This window comes from Bombina bombina, chromosome 4, assembly GCF_027579735.1.
Source record: "Bombina bombina isolate aBomBom1 chromosome 4, aBomBom1.pri, whole genome shotgun sequence".
Classification (NCBI taxonomy): domain Eukaryota; kingdom Metazoa; phylum Chordata; class Amphibia; order Anura; family Bombinatoridae; genus Bombina; species Bombina bombina.
The window spans coordinates 1,150,969,580-1,150,993,381 of record NC_069502.1 but is presented as its reverse complement, the minus strand read 5'-3'; the positions used below and the strand labels follow the sequence as shown (position 1 = coordinate 1,150,993,381).

The following is a 23,802-nucleotide window of genomic DNA, read 5'->3' as shown; positions in this document are numbered from 1 at the left end:
GGTTTAATTATAACTTAGGTTAGGATTTATTTTACAGGTAATTTTGTTATTATTTTAACTCGGTAACTATTAAATAGTTCTTAACTATTTAATAGCTATTGTACCTGGTTAAAATAAATACAAAGTTGCCTGTAAAATAAATATTAATCCTAAAATAGCTACAATGTAATTATAATTTATATTGTAGCTATATTAAGATTTATTTTACAGGTAAGTATTTAGCTTTAAATAGGAATAATTTATTTAATAAGAGTTAATTAATTTCGTTAGATTTAAATTATATTTAACTTAGGGGGGTGTTAGTGTTAGGGTTAGACTTAGCTTTAGGGGTTAATCCATTTATTATAGTAGCGGTGAGCTCCGGTCGTCAGATTAGGGGTTAATAATTGAAGTTAGGTGTCGGCGATGTTAGGGAGGGCAGATTAGGGGTTAATACTATTTATGATAGGGTTAGTGAGGCGGATTAGGGGTTAATAACTTTATTATAGTAGCGCTCAGGTCCGCTTGGCAGATTAGGGGTTAATAAGTGTAGGCAGGTGTCGGCGACGTTGTGGGGGGCAGGTTAGGGGTTAATAAATATAATACAGGGGTCGGCGGGGTTAGGGGCAGCAGATTAGGGGTACATAAGTATAACGTAGGTGGCGGTCGGCAGATTAGGGGTTAAAAAAATTTAATCGAGTTGCGGCGATGTGGGGGGACCTCAGTTTAGGGGTACCTAGGTAGTTTATGGGTGTTAGTGTACTTTAGGGTACAGTAGTTAAGAGCTTTATGAACCGACGTTAGCCCAGAAAGCTCTTAACTACTGACTTTTTTCCTGCGGCTGGAGTTTTGTCGTTAGAGCTCTAACGCTCACTTCAGAAACGACTCTAAATACCGGAGTTAGGAAGATCCCATTGAAAAGATAGGATACGCAATTGACGTAAGGGGATCTGCGGTGTGGAAAAGTCGCGGCTGAAAAGTGAGCGTTAGACTCTATTTTGAGTGACTCCAAATACCGGCGGTAGCCTAAAACCAGCGTTAGGAGCCTCTAACGCTGGTTTTCACGGCTAACGCCAAACTCTAAATCTAGGCCTAAGATAGCTAGAATGTAACTATTAGTTATATTGTAGCTATCTTAGGGTTTATTTTATAGGTAAGTCTTTAGTTTTAAATAGGAATAATTTTAGGGTTAGACTTAGATTTAGGGGTTAATAACTTTAGTATAGTGGCGGCGACGTTGGGGGCAGCAGATTAGGGGTTAATAAATGTAGGTATGTGGCGGCGATGTTAGGGACAGCAGATTAGGGGTTAATAATATTTAACTAATGTTTGCGAGGCGGGAGTGCACGGTTTAGGAGTTAATTGTCATGATTTCCCTCCGTTCATCGCCGTCTCGCCGCAGCTCCCGGATCTCTTCTGTGTTCTTACGTCACATTGCCTAGCAACGTGACGCATTCTCAGACACTCCCTCTGACGTAACGGCCCCTCTCTCATCCTTTAAATCTCGGCGGGAGATTTTCTCGGGGCCCGTTTGTTCTCTTCATTCCGGACCGTGTCAATGTGAGTACTTATTTTCTATATCTGGATCCTGACCCTATCCTGCCTGACTTCGCTTTGTCTGAACCTCAAACCTGATTTGGATTTACTTGTCCCTTGCCTGTCTGAAGTCCTGCAATATCTGTTACTTAGAGTTTAACCTCTTGCCTATCAGACTTTGTTTTTTGTCTTTATTTATAACCTGCTAAAAAGGAACATTATCATTTGTTTGCTGACAACCTGCTTAAAGGGACATTATCTTTGTTTGTTGCAAACCTGCTAAAAAGGAACATTATCATTTGTTTGCTGTCAACCTGCTTAAAGGGACATTATCTTTGTTTGTTGCAAACCTGCTAAAAAGGAACATTTTCATTTGTTTGCTGACAACCTGCTTAAAGGGACATTATCTTAGTTTGTTGCAAACCTGCAAAAAGGGAACATTATCATTTGTTTGCTGATAACCTGCTTAAAGGGACATTATCTTTGTTTGTTGCAAACCTGCTAAAAAGGAACATTATCATTTGTTTGCTGTCAACCTGCTTAAAGGGACATTATCTTTGTTTGTTGCAAACCTGCTAAAAAGGAACATTTTCATTTGTTTGCTGACAACCTGCTTAAAGGGACATTATCTTAGTTTGTTGCAAACCTGCAAAAAGGGAACATTATCATTTGTTTGCTGATAACCTGCTTAAAGGGACATTATCTTTGTTTGTTGCAAACCTGCTAAAAAGGAACATTATCATTTGTTTGCTGAACCTACTTAAAGGGACATTATCTTTGTTTGTTGCAAACCTGCTAAAAAAAGGAACATTATCATTTGTTTGCTGAACCTGCTTAAAGGGACATTATCTTTGTTTGTTGCAAACCTGCTAAAGAGGAACATTTTTTATTTGTTTGCTTATAACCTGCTTAAAGGGACATTATCTTTGTTTGTTACAAACCTCCTAAAAAAGGAACGTTATCACCTGTATATCAATTCAGTCTTCAAGAAGATATACAGAATTATTATTTCTTTTGGAAAGGTCTTATATCCTGCTTATTTTGTTTCCTGAGTGGGTCACGTCCTGGATATTTCTCAGTGTGCCAGCGTGTGTTTTAATTTTCATGCTAGCAGTTGGGTTAAATCCTGGGCTGACTAAATACGGCTGACATTATAAACGGGCCATAAATGGACCCCACTGAATTATCCATGGCCGTGGCCCACCAGGGACAATTACTGGGATCTCATGCTACCCACTTGCAATCCTTGGATTCTAAACTGGATCAAATCACTACATTATTACTCCTATCCCTCCCAATCCTAATCCTATTGAGGCATCTCCTCCTCTGATCCCCAACAACCAATCACAAGGACAATTGAGACCTAGGATTCCTCTTCCAGACAAATATGACGGGAATCCTGAAGACTGTAGGGGCTTTCTGAATCAATGTCGACTTCACTTTCGTAACAGTCCTACCCTTTTTGCTACTCCCTCCTCTCGGATTACATTCCTTATTTCCTTAATGAAAGGAAGAGCTTTGGCCTGGGTATCACCTCTGTTAGAAAAGAATGATCCTATACTTCAAGATGTGGATGCTTTTCTTTCTGTTTTCTCTAACGTGTTTGACAACCCTGGAAGGTCTTCCGCTGCTGAAGCTTCTCTTTTAGACCTACGTCAGGGTGGTCAACCAGTGTCTCAATATGCCATTGAGTTCCGCACTCTTGCATCGGAAACTACTTGGAATCAGGAAGATCTTAGAGCAGCTTTTCGCAAAGGACTTTCAGAACGTCTCAAAGATGAATTGGTGTATCGGGAACTTCCAGAATCCCTAGAAGCCTTAATAAATCTTTGCATCAGTCTTGATTCTAGATATCGTGAACGCCAACAAGAAAGAGAAAGAAATCAGAGGTCCTTAACTCGAACTCCTTTTTGTCTGGCTCCTCGTTTTTCTAACCCAGTAACGACTGCCTCTCCTTCTCCTGATCAGGCTGAACCTATGGAAGTAGGAACCATAAAATTAACAGAAACAGAGCGTTTGAGAAGACGTTCTCTTGGCCTGTGTCTGTACTGTGGCCTTAAAGGGCATTTATTAAGGGATTGTCCTACCAGGCCAGTAAAAGCCAGGGCTTAACTCCTGTCCAGGGAACTAAATTAAGCCAAAAAAGAATTCATTCCCTCTATTATAAACTCTTTGTTCCTGTAACTCTTCAATTGGGTGATAGCAAGATTCATACCCAAGCTCTTATTGATTCTGGTGCTGGAGGTGTGTTCATTGACTCCACTTTTGTGTCTACTCACACTATTCCCTTACTAAGAAAGAAGTTTTCAGTTTCTGTCTCTACTGTTAGTGGAGATCCTTTGGGTTCCGGATTCATCCAGTTTACTACTATAACCATATTTCTCCAACATAGGTGTGTCCGGTCCACGGCGTCATCCTTACTTGTGGGATATTCTCCTCCCCAACAGGAAATGGCAAAGAGCCCAGCAAAGCTGGTCACATGATCCCTCCTAGGCTCCGCCTACCCCAGTCATTCTCTTTGCCGTTGTACAGGCAACATCTCCACGGAGATGGCTTAGAGTTTTTTAGTGTTTAACTGTAGTTTTTATTATTCAATCAAGAGTTTGTTATTTTAAAATAGTGCTGGTATGTACTATTTACTCAGAAACAGAAAAGAGATGAAGATTTCTGTTTGTATGAGGAAAATGATTTTAGCACCGTAACTAAAATCCATGGCTGTTCCACACAGGACTATTGAGAGCAATTAACTTCAGTTGGGGGAACAGTGTGCAGTCTCTTGCTGCTTGAGGTATGACACATTCTAACAAGACGATGTAATGCTGGAAGCTGTCATTTTTTCCCTATGGGATCCGGTAAGCCATGTTTATTACGATGGTAAATAAGGGCTTCACAAGGGCTTATTAAGATTGTAGACTTTTCTGGGCTAAATCGATTCAGTTTTAAAACATATTTAGCCCTGAGGAATCATTTTATCTGGGTTTATTGATATTATAATATCGGCAGGCACTGTATTAGACACCTTATTTCTCTGGGGCTTTCCCTAAGCATAAGCAGAGCCTCATTTTCGCGCCGGTGTGGCGCACTTGTTTTTGAGAGGCATGACATGCAGTCGCATGTGAGAGGAGCTCTGATACTTAGAAAAGACTTTCTGAAGGCGTCATTTGGTATCGTATTCCCCTTTGGGTTTGGTTGGGTCTCAGCAAAGCAGATACCAGGGACTGTAAAGGGGTTAAAGTGTTAAAACGGCTCCGGTTCCGTTATTTTAAGGGTTAAAGCTTCCAAATTTGGTGTGCAATACTTTTAAGGCTTTAAGACACTGTGGTGAAAATTTGGTGAATTTTGTACAATTCCTTCATGTTTTTTCGCAATTGCAGTAATAAAGTGTGTTCAGTTTAAAATTTAAAGTGACAGTAACGGTTTTATTTTAAAACGTTTTTTGTACTTTATTATCAAGTTTATGCCTGTTTAACATGTCTGAACTACCAGATAGACTGTGTTCTGAATGTGGGGAAGCCAGAATTCCTGTTCATTTAAATAAATGTGATTTATGTGATAATGACAATGATGCCCAAGATGATTCCTCAAGTGAGGGGAGTAAGCATGGTACTGCATCATTCCCTCCTTCGTCTACACGAGTTTTGCCCACTCAGGAGGCCCCTAGTACATCTAGCGCGCCAATACTCCTTACTATGCAACAATTAACGGCTGTAATGGATAATTCTGTCAAAAACATTTTAGCCAAAATGAACCCTTGTCAGCGTAAGCGTGGCTGCTCTGTGTTAGTTACTGAAGAGCATGACGACGCTGATATTAATATCTCTGAAGGGCCCCTAACCCAATCTGAGGGGGCCAGGGAGGTTTTGTCTGAGGGAGAAATTACTGATTCAGGGAACATTTCTCAACAGGCTGAACCTGATGTAATTGCATTTAAATTTAAGTTGGAACATCTCCGCATTCTGCTTAAGGAGGTATTATCCACTCTGGATGATTGTGAAAAGTTGGTCATCCCAGAGAAACTATGTAAAATGGACAAGTTCCTAGAGGTGCCGGAGCTCCCAGAAGCTTTTCCTATACCCAAGCGGGTGGCGGACATTGTTAATAAAGAATGGGAAAGGCCCGGTATTCCTTTCGTCCCTCCCCCCATATTTAAAAAATTGTTTCCTATGGTCGACCCCAGAAAGGACTTATGGCAGACAGTCCCCAAGGTCGAGGGAGCGGTTTCTACTTTAAACAAACGCACCACTATACCCATAGAGGATAGTTGTGCTTTCAAAGATCCTATGGATAAAAAATTAGAAGGTTTGCTTAAAAAGATGTTTGTTCAGCAGGGTTACCTTCTACAACCAATTTCATGCATTGTCCCTGTCACTACAGCCGCATGTTTCTGGTTTGATGAACTGATAAAGGCACTCGATAGTGATTCTCCTCCTTATGAGGAGATTATGGACAGAATCAATGCTCTCAAATTGGCTAATTCTTTCACCCTAGACGCCACTTTGCAATTGGCTAGGTTAGCGGCTAAGAATTCTGGGTTTGCTATTGTGGCGCGCAGAGCGCTTTGGTTGAAATCTTGGTCGGCTGACGCGTCTTCCAAGAACAAGCTACTAAACATTCCTTTCAAGGGGAAAACGCTGTTTGGCCCTGACTTGAAAGAGATTATCTCGGATATCACTGGGGGTAAGGGCCACGCCCTTCCTCAGGATCGGCCTTTCAAGGCGAAAAATAGACCTAATTTTCGTCCCTTTCGTAAAAACGGACCAGCCCAAAGTGCTACGTCCTCTAAGCAAGAGGGTAATACTTCTCAAGCCAAGCCAGCTTGGAGACCAATGCAAGGCTGGAACAAGGGAAAGCAGGCCAAGAAGCCTGCCACTGCTACCAAGACAGCATGAAATATTGGCCCCCGATCCGGGACCGGATCTGGTGGGGGGCAGACTCTCTCTCTTCGCTCAGGCTTGGGCAAGAGATGTTCTGGATCCTTGGGCGCTAGAAATAGTCTCCCAGGGTTATCTTCTGGAATTCAAGGGACTTCCCCCAAGGGGGAGGTTCCACAGGTCTCAGTTGTCTTCAGACCACATAAAAAGACGGGCGTTCTTACATTGTGTAGAAGACCTGTTAAAAATGGGAGTGATTCATCCTGTTCCACTAAGAGAACAAGGGATGGGGTTCTACTCCAATCTGTTCATAGTTCCCAAAAAAGAAGGAACGTTCAGACCAATCTTAGATCTCAAGATCTTAAACAAGTTTCTCAAGGTTCCATCTTTCAAGATGGAAACCATTCGAACTATTCTTCCTTCCATCCAGGAGGGTCAATTCATGACCACGGTGGATTTAAAGGATGCGTATCTACATATTCCTATCCACAAGGAACATCATCGGTTCCTAAGGTTTGCATTCCTGGACAAACATTACCAGTTCGTGGCGCTTCCTTTCGGATTAGCCACTGCTCCAAGGATTTTCACAAAGGTACTAGGCTCTCTTCTAGCGGTGCTAAGACCAAGGGGCATTGCAGTAGTACCTTACCTGGACGACATTCTGATTCAAGCGTCGTCCCTTCCTCAAGCAAAGGCTCACACGGACATTGTCCTGGCCTTTCTCAGATCTCACGGCTGGAAAGTGAACGTGGAAAAGAGTTCTCTATCCCCGTCAACAAGGGTTCCCTTCTTGGGAACAATTATAGACTCTTTAGAAATGAGGATCTTTCTTACAGAGGCCAGAAAAACAAAACTTCTAGACTCTTGTCGGATACTTCATTCCGTTCCTCTTCCTTCCATAGCTCAGTGCATGGAAGTGATCGGGTTGATGGTAGCGGCGATGGACATAGTTCCTTTTGCGCGCATTCATCTAAGACCATTACAACTGTGCATGCTCAGTCAGTGGAATGGGGACTATACAGACTTGTCTCCGAAGATACAAGTAAATCAGAGGACCAGAGACTCACTCCGTTGGTGGCTGTCCCTGGACAATCTGTCTCAAGGGATGACGTTCCGCAGACCAGAGTGGGTCATTGTCACGACCGACGCCAGTCTGATGGGCTGGGGCGCGGTCTGGGGATCCCTGAAAGCTCAGGGTCTTTGGTCTCGGGAAGAATCTCTTCTACCGATAAATATTCTGGAACTGAGAGCGATATTCAATGCTCTCAAGGCCTGGCCTCGGCTAGCGAGGACCAAGTTCATACGGTTTCAATCAGACAACATGACAACTGTTGCGTACATCAACCATCAGGGGGGAACAAGGAGTTCCCTAGCGATGGAAGAAGTGACCAAAATCATTCTATGGGCGGAGTCTCACTCCTGCCACCTGTCTGCTATCCACATCCCAGGAGTGGAAAATTGGGAAGCGGATTTTCTGAGTCGTCAGACATTGCATCCGGGGGAGTGGGAACTCCATCCGGAAATCTTTGCCCAAGTCACTCACCTGTGGGGCATTCCAGACATGGATCTGATGGCCTCTCGTCAGAACTTCAAAGTTCCTTGCTACGGGGCCAGATCCAGGGATCCCAAGGCGGCTCTAGTGGATGCACTAGTAGCACCTTGGACCTTCAAACTAGCTTATGTGTTCCCGCCATTTCCTCTCATCCCCAGGCTGGTAGCCAGGATCAATCAGGAGAGGGCGTCGGTGATCTTGATAGCTCCTGCGTGGCCACGCAGGACTTGGTATGCAGATCTGGTGAATATGTCATCGGCTCCACCTTGGAAGCTACCTTTGAGACGAGACCTTCTTGTTCAGGGTCCGTTCGAACATCCGAATCTGGTTTCACTCCAGCTGACTGCTTGGAGATTGAACGCTTGATTTTATCGAAGCGAGGATTCTCAGATTCTGTTATCGATACTCTTGTTCAGGCCAGAAAGCCTGTAACTAGAAAGATTTACCACAAAATTTGGAAAAAATATATCTGTTGGTGTGAATCTAAAGGATTCCCTTGGGACAAGGTTAAGATTCCTAGGATTCTATCCTTCCTTCAAGAAGGATTGGAAAAAGGATTATCTGCTAGTTCCCTGAAGGGACAGATTTCTGCCTTGTCGGTATTACTTCACAAAAAGCTGGCAGCTGTGCCAGATGTTCAAGCCTTTGTTCAGGCTCTGGTTAGAATCAAGCCTGTTTACAAACCTTTGACTCCTCCTTGGAGTCTCAATTTAGTTCTTTCAGTTCTTCAGGGGGTTCCGTTTGAACCCTTACATTCCGTTGATATTAAGTTATTATCTTGGAAAGTTTTGTTTTTAGTTGCGATTTCTTCTGCTAGAAGAGTCTCAGAATTATCTGCTCTGCAGTGTTCTCCTCCTTATCTGGTGTTCCATGCAGATAAGGTGGTTTTACGTACTAAACCTGGTTTTCTTCCAAAAGTTGTTTCTAACAAAAACATTAACCAGGAGATTATCGTACCTTCTCTGTGTCCAAAACCAGTTTCAAAGAAGGAACGTTTGTTGCACAATTTGGATGTTGTTCGCGCTCTAAAATTCTATTTAGATGCTACAAAGGATTTTAGACAAACATCTTCCTTGTTTGTTGTTTATTCAGGTAAAAGGAGAGGTCAAAAAGCAACTTCTACCTCTCTCTCTTTTTGGATTAAAAGCATCATCAGATTGGCTTACGAGACTGCCGGACGGCAGCCTCCCGAAAGAATCACAGCTCATTCCACTAGGGCTGTGGCTTCCACATGGGCCTTCAAGAACGAGGCTTCTGTTGATCAGATATGTAGGGCAGCGACTTGGTCTTCACTGCACACTTTTACCAAATTTTACAAGTTTGATACTTTTGCTTCTTCTGAGGCTATTTTTGGGAGAAAGGTTTTGCAAGCCGTGGTGCCTTTCATTTAGGTGACCTGATTTGCTCCCTCCCTTCATCCGTGTCCTAAAGCTTTGGTATTGGTTCCCACAAGTAAGGATGACGCCGTGGACCGGACACACCTATGTTGGAGAAAACAGAATTTATGTTTACCTGATAAATTTCTTTCTCCAACGGTGTGTCCGGTCCACGGCCCGCCCTGGTTTTTTAATCAGGTCTGATAATTTATTTTCTTTAACTACAGTCACCACGGTACCATATGGTTTCTCCTATGCAAATATTCCTCCTTAACGTCGGTCGAATGACTGGGGTAGGCGGAGCCTAGGAGGGATCATGTGACCAGCTTTGCTGGGCTCTTTGCCATTTCCTGTTGGGGAGGAGAATATCCCACAAGTAAGGATGACGCCGTGGACCGGACACACCGTTGGAGAAAGAAATTTATCAGGTAAACATAAATTCTGTTTTTTTTCTGTCGGAGTACTTCATTGTGAGAGGATATGTTTTGATGTTATTACTACTCCTCAATTTCCCATAATCTTGGGTCTTCCTTGGCTTCAGTTGCATAATCCTTCCTTTTCTTGGACCCATGGTGAACTTACCTCCTGGCGATTATCTTGCCATACTAACTGTCTCAAAGAACTTACTAAAATATCACTCACTATTGCTCTTACTACCGACACTTCTGGTCCTCTACCTATGCCTTATCAAGATTTTGTCGATGTCTTTTCTAAAAGAGAAGCAGAACGCCTTCCTCCTCACCGTCCATTTGATTGCCCTATTGATCTCCTTCCTGGGGCCCCTTATCCTCGAGGCAAGACTTACCCACTTTCAAGGCCTGAAAATGTAGCCTTGGAAGAATATATCAAAGATAATTTGGCCAGAGGATTCATTCGACCCTCCTCTTCTCCTGTAGGGGCTGGATTCTTCTTTGTGGGAAAAAAGGATGGTGGACTGCGACCTTGTATCGATTACAGAGGGTTAAATCAAATTACCATCAAGAACAGTTATCCTTTACCCCTCATTCCTGAATTATTCACATATCTTCAAGGTTCCACCACTTTTACCAAACTAGATCTTCGTGGTGCATACAACCTCATCCGTATGCGCAAAGGTGATGAATGGAAGACAGCCTTTAACACTCGATTTGGGCATTATGAGTATCTGGTCATGCCTTTTGGGCTGTGTAATGCCCCTGCTGTTTTTCAACACTTCGTGAATGAGATTTTTCGGGATTTTTTGAACATTTTTGTCATCATTTACCTTGACGATATCTTGATTTTTTCTCAAAACTACCAAGATCATATACATCACGTCAGGAAGGTACTTCAATGTTTAAGAATTAACCATCTATTTGCTAAACTGGAAAAATGTTCTTTTCATCAAAGGTCCATACCCTTCTTGAGATATATAATCTCCGAATCAGGATTTGAAATTGATCCAACTAAACTCTCTGCCAATTTGGATTGGCCTAGACCTGATTCTCTTAAAGCTTTGCAACGTTTTCTGGGTTTCGCCAGTTATTACAGGAAATTCATCAAAGGTTTTGCTACAATTATGTCACCTCTTTCGTCTCTCACCAGAAAAGGGCAAAATTGTAAAGAGTGGCCTCCTGAGGCTGTTGAAGCTTTTGACTCTCTCAAAGAAGCTTTCTCTTCTGCACCGATCCTGCGTCACCCAAATCCGGATTTTCAATTTATTCTTGAAGTGGATGCTTCTTCTGTTGCTGCTGGGGCTGTTCTTTCCCAACGTATACCTGACACAGGAAAGATTCACCCTGTGGGATTCTTCTCCAAGAAATTTTCTCCTTCTGAATTAAATTATGATGTAGGCAATAAAGAGTTGCTTGCCATTAAAATGGCCCTGGACGAATGGATGCATTGGTTGGAGGGTACTTCTTTACCATTTACTATACTCACAGATCATAAAAACCTTCTATATCTTCAAACGGCCAAACGACTGAACTCCAGACAAGCACGTTGGTCTTTGTTCTTCTCACATTTTCATTACAACCTGTCTTATATACCCGGTTCTAAGAACATCAAGGCTGACGCCCTTTCCAGACAATTTCAAGATACCTCAACTCCTGAGTCTGGTACCATTCTTCAACCTCATAAAGTCTTAGCCCAGTTATCAACTTCTTGGTTACATGACTTACAATCTGCTCAGAAGGATCTTCCTTTGTCTTGCAAACCTCCTGATGGCCTGCTCTTTATTCCTAAACGTCTTCGTTCCAAGATTCTATATTGGACTCATGACAGTCCTCTCTCTTGACATCCTGGCATCAGTAACACCGCTCAGAATCTCAAGCAACATGTCTGGTGGCCTACTCTTTCTCAAGATGTTATAGATTATGTCTCAGTATGTACACAGTGTGCCAGCAATAAGACTCCTCGTCAACTTCCTTCTGGTTTGCTCCAACCATTACCCATTCCTCATCAGCCTTGGACCCATTTATCCATGGATTTTATTACCGATCTTCCTCTTTCAGCTGGAAACAACACTATTTGGGTGGTTGTTGACAGGTTCACTAAGACAGCACACTTCATTCCTTTACCTGGTTTACCATCTGCCAAAAGACTTTCTGAACTATTTCTTTTACACATTGTGAGATTACATGGCTTCCCTCTGAATATCGTTTCGGATAGAGGGGTACAATTTGCTTCCCGGTTTTGGAGATCACTCTGCAAACACTTTGGAACAGCGATCTCTTTGTCTACTTCACATCATCCAGAGTCTAATGGCCAAACCGAAAGGGTTAACCAGTGCCTTGAAACTTATCTGAGACATTATGTGGATCATCATCATTCTAATTGGACTGGTTATCTCCCACTAGCAGAATTGGCTCATAACGCACGTTACAACTCCTCTCTTCAGACCTCTCCTTTTCATGCGGCCTATGGATTTCAACCCAGAACGTTTCCTCTACACACTTCTTCCACAGAAAATCCTGCATCTGATCTATCTGCCCGGAGGTTAACTCGTCATTGGAGGAAGATACGTCTTCTTCTTTCTAAGGCTTCTAAACGTTATAAGTTCTATTCTGATCTTCGTCGAAGGAGGGCTCCCAAATATCGGCCTGGCAATAAGGTTTGGATTTCTTCACGTCATCTTCGCCTCAAGCAGCCTTCCACCAAATTGGGACCACGATATGTGGGTCCTTTCCGGATACTGGGTCAAGTATGTCCTACTGCTTACCGAATTGCTCTGCCCAAGACTCTCAAAGCCCATCCTGTATTCCACGTATCTCTTCTAAAACCTATGTTATCTAATAGGTATTCTAAACCTATGCTCAGACCTCCACCTCTTTTGATTCATGGATGGCCTGAATTTGAGGTCAGTCACATTCTGGATTCCAAACTTTGTGGCAAAAAACTGTATTATCTCATTCATTGGAAAGGTTATCCTGTTACGGAACGATCCTGGGAACCTGCCCGGCAGGTGAACGCCCCTGCCTTAGTTAAGGCCTTTCACAAGTTTCACCCTACTAAGCCTGGTCCTGTCCCCTGGAGGGGTCTTTGAGGGGGGGGGGGTGCTGTCATGATTTCCCTCTGTTCATCGCCGTCTCGCCGCGGCTCCCGGATCTCTTCTGGTTCTTACGTCACGTTACCTAGCAACGTGACGCATTCTCAGACACTCCCTCTGACGTAACGGCCCCTCTCTCATCCTTTAAATCTTGGCGGGAGATTTACTCGGGGCCCGTTTGTTCTCTTCATTCCGGACCGTGTCAATGTGAGTACTTATTTTCTATATCTGGATCCTGACCCTATCCTGCCTGACTTCGCTTTGTCTGAACCTCAAACCTGATTTGGATTTACTTGTCCCTTGCCTGTCTGAAATCCTGCAATATCTGTTACTTAGAGTTTAACCTCTTGCCTATCAGACTTTGTTTTTTGTCTTTATTTATAACCTGCTAAAAAGGAACATTATCATTTGTTTGCTGACAACCTGCTTAAAGGGACATTATCTTTGTTTGCTGCAAACCTGCTAAAAAGGAACATTATCATTTGTTTGCTGTCAACCTGCTTAAAGGGACATTATCTTTGTTTGTTGCAAACCTGCTAAAAAGGAACATTATCATGTGTTTGCTGACAACCTGCTTAAAGGGACATTATCTTAGTTTGTTGCAAACCTGCAAAAAGGGAACATTATCATTTGTTTGCTGATAACCTGCTTAAAGGGACATTATCTTTGTTTGTTGCAAACCTGCTAAAAAGGAACATTATCATTTGTTTGCTGAACCTACTTAAAGGGACATTATCTTTGTTTGTTGCAAACCTGCTAAAAAAAGGAACATTATCATTTGTTTGCTGAACCTGCTTAAAGGGACATTATCTTTGTTTGTTGCAAACCTGCTAAAGAGGAACATTTTTTATTTGTTTGCTTATAACCTGCTTAATGGGACATTATCTTTGTTTGTTACAAACCTCCTAAAAAGGAACGTTATCACCTGTATATCAATTCAGTCTTCAAGAAGATATACTGAATTATTATTTCTTTTGGAAAGGTCTTATATCCTGCTTATTTTGTTTCATGAGTGGGTCACGTCCTGGATATTTCTCAGTGTGCCAGCATGTGTTTTAATGTTCACGCTAGCAGTTGGGTTAAATCCTGGGCTGACTAAATACGGCTGACATTAATATATTTATTATAGTGGCGGCGATGTCCGGTTCGGCAGATTAAGGGTTAAAAAATGTTGTTTAGTGTTTGCGATGCGGGAGGGCCTCGGTTTAGGGGTTAATAGGTAGTTTATGGGTGTTAGTGTACTTTTTAGCACTTTAGTTAAGAGTTTTATGCTACGGCGTTGTAGTGTAAAACTCTTAACTACTGACTTTAAAATGCGGTACCAGTCTTGACAGGAGAGGGTCTACCGCTCACTTTTTGGCAAACTCGTAATACTGGCGCTATGGAAGTCCGATTGAAAAAAGAGGATACGCAATTTACGTAAGTGGATTTGCGGTATTTCCAAGTCTGGCCAAAAAAGTGAGCGGTGAGCCTGTACCTTCAAGACTCGTAATACCAGCGGGCGTTAAAAAGCAGCGTTAGGACCTCTTAACGCTGCTTTTTTAACCTAACGCACAACTCGTAATCTAGCCGATAGTGTTTTATGTCCCTTGAAACTATGAGCTAGTAAAGACAAGAAACATAACTGTGGAACACGTTTCCTTGTATAATATGTAATTGTTTTAAAAAAAAAAAAATCTTTACTTCATATGTATTTCAAAATAAACAATTTAAATGTGTAACTTGGTATTGCAGTTTTTTTATTTCAGCACATTAATCATAGTTTTAAAACCATTGATGTAAATTATTGTTCTTCTTCTTCCTTCAGTCTTCATTAGACAGAATAAAGTCCCTGTGCAGAGAAAAGAAAATGTTATAACTTGTAATGGACAAACATGAAAATGCTAACAAACACTTTAAGCACAAATGTATGTGAGTCTGAGGCTGCGTGTTTGCAGTCAGGCCCTTTGCATTATAACGGAACATTTTAACAAAAACCGGATCAAACTGACCCACATAAATATAATACTAAATGATAACTAAATCAATAATACAATGAGAGATACTGATTGATAAATTAATGTTTAAACACCAAGAATAGTGATGAAACAGAACAGAACCTTCTGCAATCCCGTCATGCCAGCTATATGCCTAAATGATGCAAAAGATCAGATACATAGTCCATAAAGCTCAGTTATACTTTATATAATCCCAAATTAAACCAAAGGTCAGAAACATAACCTCTGTATCCCCATTATGCCAGTTATATGCTTAAATGAGACCACAGATTAGATACGTGCCCCTGCAGCCCTATAATGCCAAGTATACCTTTAAAATGAAACCTAAGGTCAGAATCATAACCCCTGCATTGTCATTATTCCAGTTATATGCCCAAATGAGACCACAGATTAGATACATGTCACTATAGCCATATACTATCAGGTATAGAACCATGTGAAGCCAAAGATCAGAAACATGTTGCATGCATCTCCAATATGGGACCCCAGATCATATACATTCTCATTTAGCCTTATAGTGTACGTTTTATAAACTGCAGTCCCACTAACAGGTAAAACTTACTAACTACCTGCACAATGATCTCCATGTCTCTTCTGCTCTTTCTGTCTGCCCTTCTCCCAAAACTCACTGCATATCCCTATAACAATAACAACACCCACACTATCCATATCTCACCCTCCCTTCTCTCATCCACTATGGTGTTCTCTCATGAACTACTTTGTCTCCTTAGAAACACTTCCCCATCTAACTCTCCTATGTCTAATCAAACCCGCTCCTACAAGTCTCACTCTCACCTTCTGTCACTCACTCACACTCCTACTACTGCTTGCTGCTAGTGACGTCTCTCCACTAACCCTGGCCCTGCAGCAATTACCAAATTTCCACACTCTCGCTCAGTCTCCAACTGCAAGACCTCTAGGACACGCAATACTAACAATCTCATCTCCATTAACCCTCAACATTCATCCCCTTTCTTTTCTATCTCCTCATCACCCCAAGTCCGCTGCCTTGGAGTCATACTTGACTCAAATCTGTCTTTCATTCCCCACATCCAATTGCTCTCTTCATCCTGCTGCAACCACCTATGCATTATCTCCAAAATTCGTCCATTTGTGAACGCTGAAACTACTAAACAGCTAATCCACTCCCTGGTAATTTCCCGACTTGACTACTGTAATAACCAACTAACTGGTCTCCCTCTCTCTGACCTCTCCCCCTCTTCAATCCATCCTAAATGCTTCTGCCAGGCTAATCCACCTCTCCCGATGCTCTATATCTGCTGCAACTCTCTGTGAGTCCCTTCACTGGCTCCCTATTCACAGCAGAATTAAATTCAAAATTCTCACCCTGACCTATAAAGCCCTCAACAATGCTGCCCCACCCTTCCTGTCCTCCCTCATCAACAAATATACTCCAGCCCACCCCCCAATATCCAACAATGACCTGCTCCTTTCCTCCTCTACCATCACCTCCTCCCATGCTAGACTACAGGACTTCTCTCGTGCAGCACCAAATCTCTAGAACACACTTCCTCGAGCTGTCAGATTTTCCCCTAACCTGTCCTCCTTTAAACGCTCCCTAAAGACCTTTTTGTTCGGGGAAGCTTATCACCCAACTCATTAACAAATTAATTTAACTTAACCAACAGTTGGCCTCATCTAACTCCTCACTAACATCATTCTTACCTTTGCAGTCCCCACCTCCTGTTTCCCATCCACCTACCCATCTAGATTGTAAGTTCCCACGGGAATAGGGCTTTCGATTCCCCCTGTATTTGTCTCTAAAATTTTGTCTTTTATTGTATTGTACTTTTATCTTTGTACCCATGGGCAGCGCTGAGTAATCTGTTGGCGCTTTATAAATAAAGAATAATAATAGTAAAGCCCAAATGAGATTCCAGATCAGATGTGTCCCTACAGCTCAGTTAAATTCAAAAGTCAGACACCTCAAATCAAATTCATGCAACCTGCGGCCTCATTACTATAGCGGCACGCCAATATGAGAACACAGATTAGATACACTGCTACTACAGACCCATTATAAAGCTTATTTCAAGAGAAAACGCAATACTCATTAAAGTTATGGTAGAGAAGTGCGGCAAAAAGCGTGAGATATTGCATATCCAATTTGCATATCCTACCCAGAGTTCCCTGGTTCATTTGTAACGATGTATACAGAGTACTTCTGGGGATAAGCAAGATACTTGCCTAGATTTGCTAATTTTCTATACAATAATTCTACAGCTTTTACTTTATATTAACACCCAGCAAAAGGATTTAAAAACAAGCTGATCTGATTTAACACTGTAGATGAGGATATTACATACATGCATATGCTTCAAACAATTTTAATAAAATAAGGTTTTTTGGGGGGTTTTTTTGCATTAAATCCTCTAACAACAAGCAAAACATCTTACCAAGATTGGTGATGACGTATTTGTATCCAAGAGTTCAAACCTAAGTGTGACTAAATAAAAAAAAAATGTAAGAATCATTCAGTCTAATCTGTTGGCGCTCTACAAATAACCGAAAATAATAATAATACTCTACAGTTCTCATGTGATCACAAAAACTTAAAATACCCAGGCTAACTGAATAAAGTAGAAAAACATTAAAGTGATGGTAAACTCTCCAATTTATAAAAACAGATCTGGAATGTTAGTGACATTTTAGGTGGAGTTTAATCCATCAGTTGTAGATGCACTATAACTTAATTTTTAATATAGATAAGAAATTAAAATTCTCTGAACTCCACTGCCCACTTTAAAAGTAAATTTTTCTTTGAGCTAAAGATTTGAATTGTTGTCCAATCAGCGCTCTAGCTACAACAAAAGTCCCTTAAGGCGAGAGCGCTGATTGAAGAACATTTCAAACCTATAGCTCACCGAAAAAAAATTTGAATTTCATATCTATATTAAAAAGTAAGTTATAGAGCATCTTCATTACATCTAATTAATTAAACTCCATCTAAAATATCACTAACATTCCAGATCTATTTTTATAAAGGGGAGACTTAACCATCACTACAATAATTCTCTGGTTTTAGATAGTTAGCCTTGTACTGGCAATAGTAAAGTAAATATGTACAATCAATAAAAGAAATTTAAAAAAATTAAAGGATGATGTTTTGACATATTGAGATTATTTTTTATGTGTAACACAAGTTTACATTAAAGTTGTTTAAACTGATAGTGATGAATGATAAGATTTTTTAAATGAATGTCCACTTATTGTTTAAAAAGATAGATAGTCAATTTATTACCTATTCCTGGGGAATGGCTGGGGAATGGGTAGTAAAGGCGTTATCTAACTTTTTAAACCCCAAAATTTGTCTTTCACAATTCAGAACATTTTTAAACAACTTTCTATTTTACTTCTATCACATTTTGTTTCGTTTTCTTGATATATTTTGTTGAAAAGCAGAGACCTAAGGTCAGGAGCGTGCACGACTGTATATGGCAGCAGTTTCTTCTGTTAAGTGTGATCAGTCCACGGGTCATCATTACTTCTGGGATATTACTCCTCCCCAACAGGAAGTGCAAGAGGATTCACCCAGCAGAGCTGCATATAGCTCCTCCCCTCTACGTCACTCCCAGTCATTCTCTTGCACCCAACGACTAGATAGGATGTGTGAGAGGACTATGGTGATTATACTTAGTTTTATATCTTCAATCAAAAGTTTGTTATTTTAAAATAGCACCGGAGTGTGTTATTACCTCTCTGGCAGAGTTTGAAGAAGAATCTACCAGAGTTTTGCTATGATTTTAGCCGGAGTAGTTAAGATCATATTGCTGTTCTCGGCCATCTGAGGAGTGAGGTAAACTTCAGATCAGGGGACAGCGGGCAGATGAATCTGCATAGAGGTATGTAGCAGTTTTTATTTTCTGACAATGGAATTGATGAGAAAATCCTGCCATACCGATATAATGTCATGTATGTATACTTTACACTTCAGTATTCTGGGGAATGGTACTTCACTAGAATTACACTGTAAGAAATACATAAAGCTGTTTAATAACTAGAGATTATGTTTAACGTTTTTGCTGGAATGTAAAATCGTTTTCATTTGCTGAGGTACTGTGTGAATAAATGTTTGGGCACTATTTTTCCACTTGGCAGTTGCTTAATCTGTTTTTCTGACAGTTTCTGTTCTTCCTCACTGCTGTGTGTGAGGGGGAGGGGCCGTTTTTTGGCGCTTTTTCTATGCATCAAATATTTCAGTCAGCAACTCATTGTATTCCCTGCATGATCCGGTTCATCTCTACAGAGCTCAGGGGTCTTCAAACTTATTTTGAGGGAGGTAATTTCTCTCAGCAGAGCTGTGAGAATTATAGTTTGACTGAGATAAAAAACGTTTATTCTGTAATTTGTTTCTTGCTTTCAGAATTTGTTATCTTTGCTAATGGGATTAAACCTTTGCTAAAGTTGTGTTGTTTACAAGGATTGAGGCTATAACTGTTTCAATTTATTAATTTTCAACTGTCATAGATCTTCTGTGCTTCTTAAAGGCACAGTACATTTTAATATTATTCTAATTGAATTGTATTTCCAAGTTGCAAGTTTATTTGCTAGTGTGTTAAACATGTCTGATTCAGAGGATGATACCTGTGTCATTTGTTGCAATGCCAAAGTGGAGCCCAATAGAAATTTATGTACTAACTGTATTGATGCTACTTTAAATAAAAGTCAATCTGTACAAATTGAACAAATTTCACCAAACAACGAGGGGAGAGTTATGCCGACTAACTCGCCTCACGTGTCAGTACCTTCATCTCCCGCTCAGAGGGAGGTGCGTGATATTGTAGCGCCGAGTACATCTGGGCGGCCATTACAAATCACATTACAGGATATGGCTACTGTTATGACTGAGGTTTTGGCTAAATTACCAGAACTAAGAGGTAAGCGTGATCACTCTGGGGTGAGAACAGAGTGCGCTGATAATATTAGGGCCATGTCAGACACTGCGTCACAGGTGGCAGAACATGAGGACGGAGAACTTCATTCTGTGGGTGACGGTTCTGATCCAAACAGACTGGATTCAGATATTTCAAATTTTAAATTTAAACTGGAAAACCTCCGTGTATTACTAGGGGAGGTGTTAGCGGCTCTGAATGATTGTAACACAGTTGCAATACCAGAGAAAATGTGTAGGTTGGATAAATATTTTGCGGTACCGACGAGTACTGAGGTTTTTCCTATACCTAAGAGACTTACTGAAATTGTTACTAAGGAGTGGGATAGACCCGGTGTGCCGTTCTCACCCCCTCCGATATTTAGAAAAATGTTTCCAATAGACGCCACCACAAGGGACTTATGGCAAACGGTCCCTAAGGTGGAGGGAGCAATTTCTACCTTAGCTAAGCGTACCACTATCCCGGTGGAGGATAGCTGTGCTTTTTCAGATCCAATGGATAAAAAGTTAGAGGGTTACCTTAAGAAAATGTTTGTTCAACAAGGTTTTATATTGCAACCCCTTGCATGCATTGCGCCGATCACGGCTGCAGCGGCATTCTGGATTGAGTCTCTGGAAGAGAACATTGGTTCAGCTACTCTGGACGACATTACGGACAGGCTTAGAGTCCTTAAACTAGCTAATTCATTCATTTCGGAGGCCGTAGTACATCTTACTAAACTTACGGCGAAGAATTCAGGATTCGCCATTCAGGCACGCAGGGCGCTGTGGCTAAAATCCTGGTCAGCTGATGTTACTTCTAAGTCTAAATTGCTTAATATACCTTTCAAAGGGCAGACCTTATTCGGGCCCGGGTTGAAAGAGATTATCGCTGACATTACAGGAGGTAAAGGCCATGCCCTGCCTCAGGACAAAGCCAAAGCCAAGACTAGACAGTCTAATTTTCGTTCCTTTCGTAATTTCAAAGCAGGAGCAGCATCAACTTCCTCTGCACCAAAACAGGAAGGAGCTGTTGCTCGCTACAGACAAGGCTGGAAACCTAACCAGTCCTGGAACAAGGGCAAGCAGACTAGGAAACCTGCTGCTGCCCCTAAAACAGCATGAATTGAGGGCCCCCGATCCGGGATCGGATCTAGTGGGGGGCAGACTTTCTCTCTTCGCCCAGGCTTGGGCAAGAGATGTTCAGGATCCCTGGGCGCTAGAGATAATATCTCAGGGATACCTTCTGGACTTCAAATACTCTCCTCCAAGAGAGAGATTTCATCTGTCAAGATTGTCAACAATCCAGACAAAGAAAGAGGCGTTTCTACGCTGCGTACAAGAGCTCTTGTTAATGGGAGTAATCCATCCAGTTCCACGATCGGAACAGGGACAGGGGTTTTACTCAAATCTGTTTGTGGTTCCCAAAAAAGAGGGAACTTTCAGACCAATCCTGGACTTAAAGATCCTAAACAAATTCCTAAGAGTTCCATCGTTCAAGATGGAGACTATTCGGACAATTTTACCTATGATCCAAGAGGGTCAATACATGACCACTGTAGATTTAAAAGATGCTTACCTTCACATACCGATTCACAAAGATCATTATCGGTACCTAAGGTTTGCCTTCCTAGACAGGCATTACCAGTTTGTGGCTCTTCCATTCGGATTGGCTACAGCTCCAAGAATCTTCACAAAGGTTCTGGGTGCTCTTCTGGCGGTACTAAGACCGCGGGGAATCTCGGTAGCTCCATACCTAGACGACATTCTGATACAAGCTTCAAGCTTTCAAACTGCCAAGTCTCATACAGAGTTAGTGCTGGCATTTCTAAGGTCACATGGATGGAAGGTGAACGAAAAGAAAAGTTCACTCGTTCCACTCACAAGAGTTCCCTTCCTGGGGACTCTTATAGATTCTGTAGAAATGAAGATTTACCTGACAGAGGACAGGCTAACAAGACTTCAAAGTGCTTGCCGCACCCTTCATTCCATTCAACACCCGTCAGAGGCTCAATGCATGGAGGTGATCGGCTTAATGGTAGCGGCAATGGACATAGTACCCTTTGCACGCTTACACCTCAGACCACTGCAACTGTGCATGCTAAGTCAGTGGAATGGGGATTACTCAGACTTATCCCCTTCTCTGAATCTGGATCAAGAGACCAGAAATTCTCTTCTATGGTGGCTTTCTCGGCCACATCTGTCCAGGGGGATGCCATTCAGCAGACCAGACTGGACAATTGTAACAACAGACGCCAGCCTTCTAGGTTGGGGTGCTGTCTGGAATTCTCTGAAGGCTCAGGGACAATGGAGTCAGGAGGAGAGTCTCCTGCCAATAAACATTCTGGAATTGAGAGCAGTTCTCAATGCCCTCCTGGCTTGGCCCCAGTTGACAACTCGGGGGTTCATCAGGTTTCAGTCGGACAACATCACGACTGTAGCTTACATCAACCATCAGGGAGGGACAAGAAGCTCCCTAGCTATGATGGAAGTATCAAAGATAATTTGCTGGGCAGAGTCTCACTCTTGCCACCTGTCAGCAATCCACATCCCGGGAGTGGAGAACTGGGAGGCGGATTTCTTAAGTCGTCAGACTTTTCATCCGGGGGAGTGGGAACTTCATCCGGAGGTCTTTGCCCAAATACTTCGACGTTGGGGCAAACCAGAGATAGATCTCATGGCGTCTCGACAGAACGCCAAGCTTCCTCGTTACGGGTCCAGATCCAGGGATCCAGGAGCAGTCCTGATAGATGCTCTGACAGCACCTTGGGACTTCAGGATGGCTTACGTGTTTCCACCCTTCCCGTTGCTTCCTCGATTGATTGCCAGAATCAAACAAGAGAGAGCATCAGTGATTCTAATAGCACCTGCGTGGCCACGCAGGACTTGGTATGCAGACCTGGTGGACATGTCATCCTGTCCACCTTGGTCTCTACCTCTGAAACAGGACCTTCTGATACAGGGTCCCTTCAAACATCAAAATCTAACTTCTCTGAAGCTGACTGCTTGGAAATTGAACGCTTGATTTTATCAAGACGTGGATTTTCTGAGTCAGTTATTGATACCTTAATACAGGCTAGGAAACCTGTTACCAGAAAGATTTACCATAAGATATGGCGTAAATACCTATATTGGTGTGAATCCAAAGGTACTCTTGGAGTAAGGTTAGGATTCCTAGGATATTGTCTTTTCTACAAGAAGGTTTAGAAAAGGGTTTACCTGCTAGTTCATTAAAGGGACAGATCTCAGCTCTGTCCATTCTGTTACACAAACGTCTGTCAGAAGTTCCTGACGTCCAGGCTTTTTGTCAGGCTTTGGCCAGAATTAAGCCTGTGTTTAAAACTGTTGCTCCACCATGGAGTTTAAACCTTGTTCTTAATGTTTTACAGGGCGTTCCGTTTGAACCCCTTCATTCCATTGATATAAAGTTGTTATCTTGGAAAGTTCTATTTTTAATGGCTATTTCCTCGGCTCGAAGAGTCTCTGAATTATCAGCCTTACATTGTGATTCTCCTTATTTGATTTTTCATTCGGATAAGGTAGTCCTGCGTACTAAACCTGGGTTCTTACCTAAGGTAGTTACTAACAGGAATATCAATCAAGAGATTGTTGTTCCTTCTTTATGCCCAAATCCTTCTTCAAAGAAGGAACGTCTACTGCACAACCTGGATGTAGTCCGTGCTCTAAAATTTTACTTACAGGCAACTAAGGAATTTCGACAAACGTCTTCTCTGTTTGTCATTTACTCTGGGCAGAGGAGAGGTCAAAAAGCTTCCGCTACCTCTCTTTCTTTTTGGCTTCGTAGCATAATTCGTTTAGCTTATGAGACTGCTGGACAGCAGCCTCCTGAAAGAATTACAGCTCATTCTACTAGAGCTGTGGCTTCCACTTGGGCCTTCAAGAATGAGGCCTCTGTTGAACAGATTTGCAAGGCTGCAACTTGGTCTTCGCTTCATACTTTTTCCAAATTTTACAAATTTGACACTTTTGCTTCTTCGGAGGCTATTTTTGGGAGAAAGGTTCTTCAGGCAGTGGTTCCTTCTGTATAAAGAGCCTGCCTATCCCTCCCGTCATCCGTGTACTTTTGCTTTGGTA

At 41.9% G+C, this 23,802-nt stretch overlaps 1 long non-coding RNA gene across 1 annotated transcript in view; it reads right to left on the bottom strand.

Moving 5' to 3' along the window:
• Positions 1 to 14,541: 14,541 nt before the first annotated feature.
• LOC128658086 (uncharacterized) overlaps positions 14,542 to 23,802 on the bottom strand; it is a 64,494-nt gene continuing 55,233 nt past the window's right edge. The window contains exons 3-4 of the long non-coding RNA XR_008402131.1: positions 17,234 to 17,283; positions 14,542 to 14,650 (exon numbers count right to left, since the gene is read on the bottom strand). This is a non-coding gene — a long non-coding RNA (uncharacterized LOC128658086). The remainder of the gene's footprint in view (positions 14,651 to 17,233; positions 17,284 to 23,802) is intronic.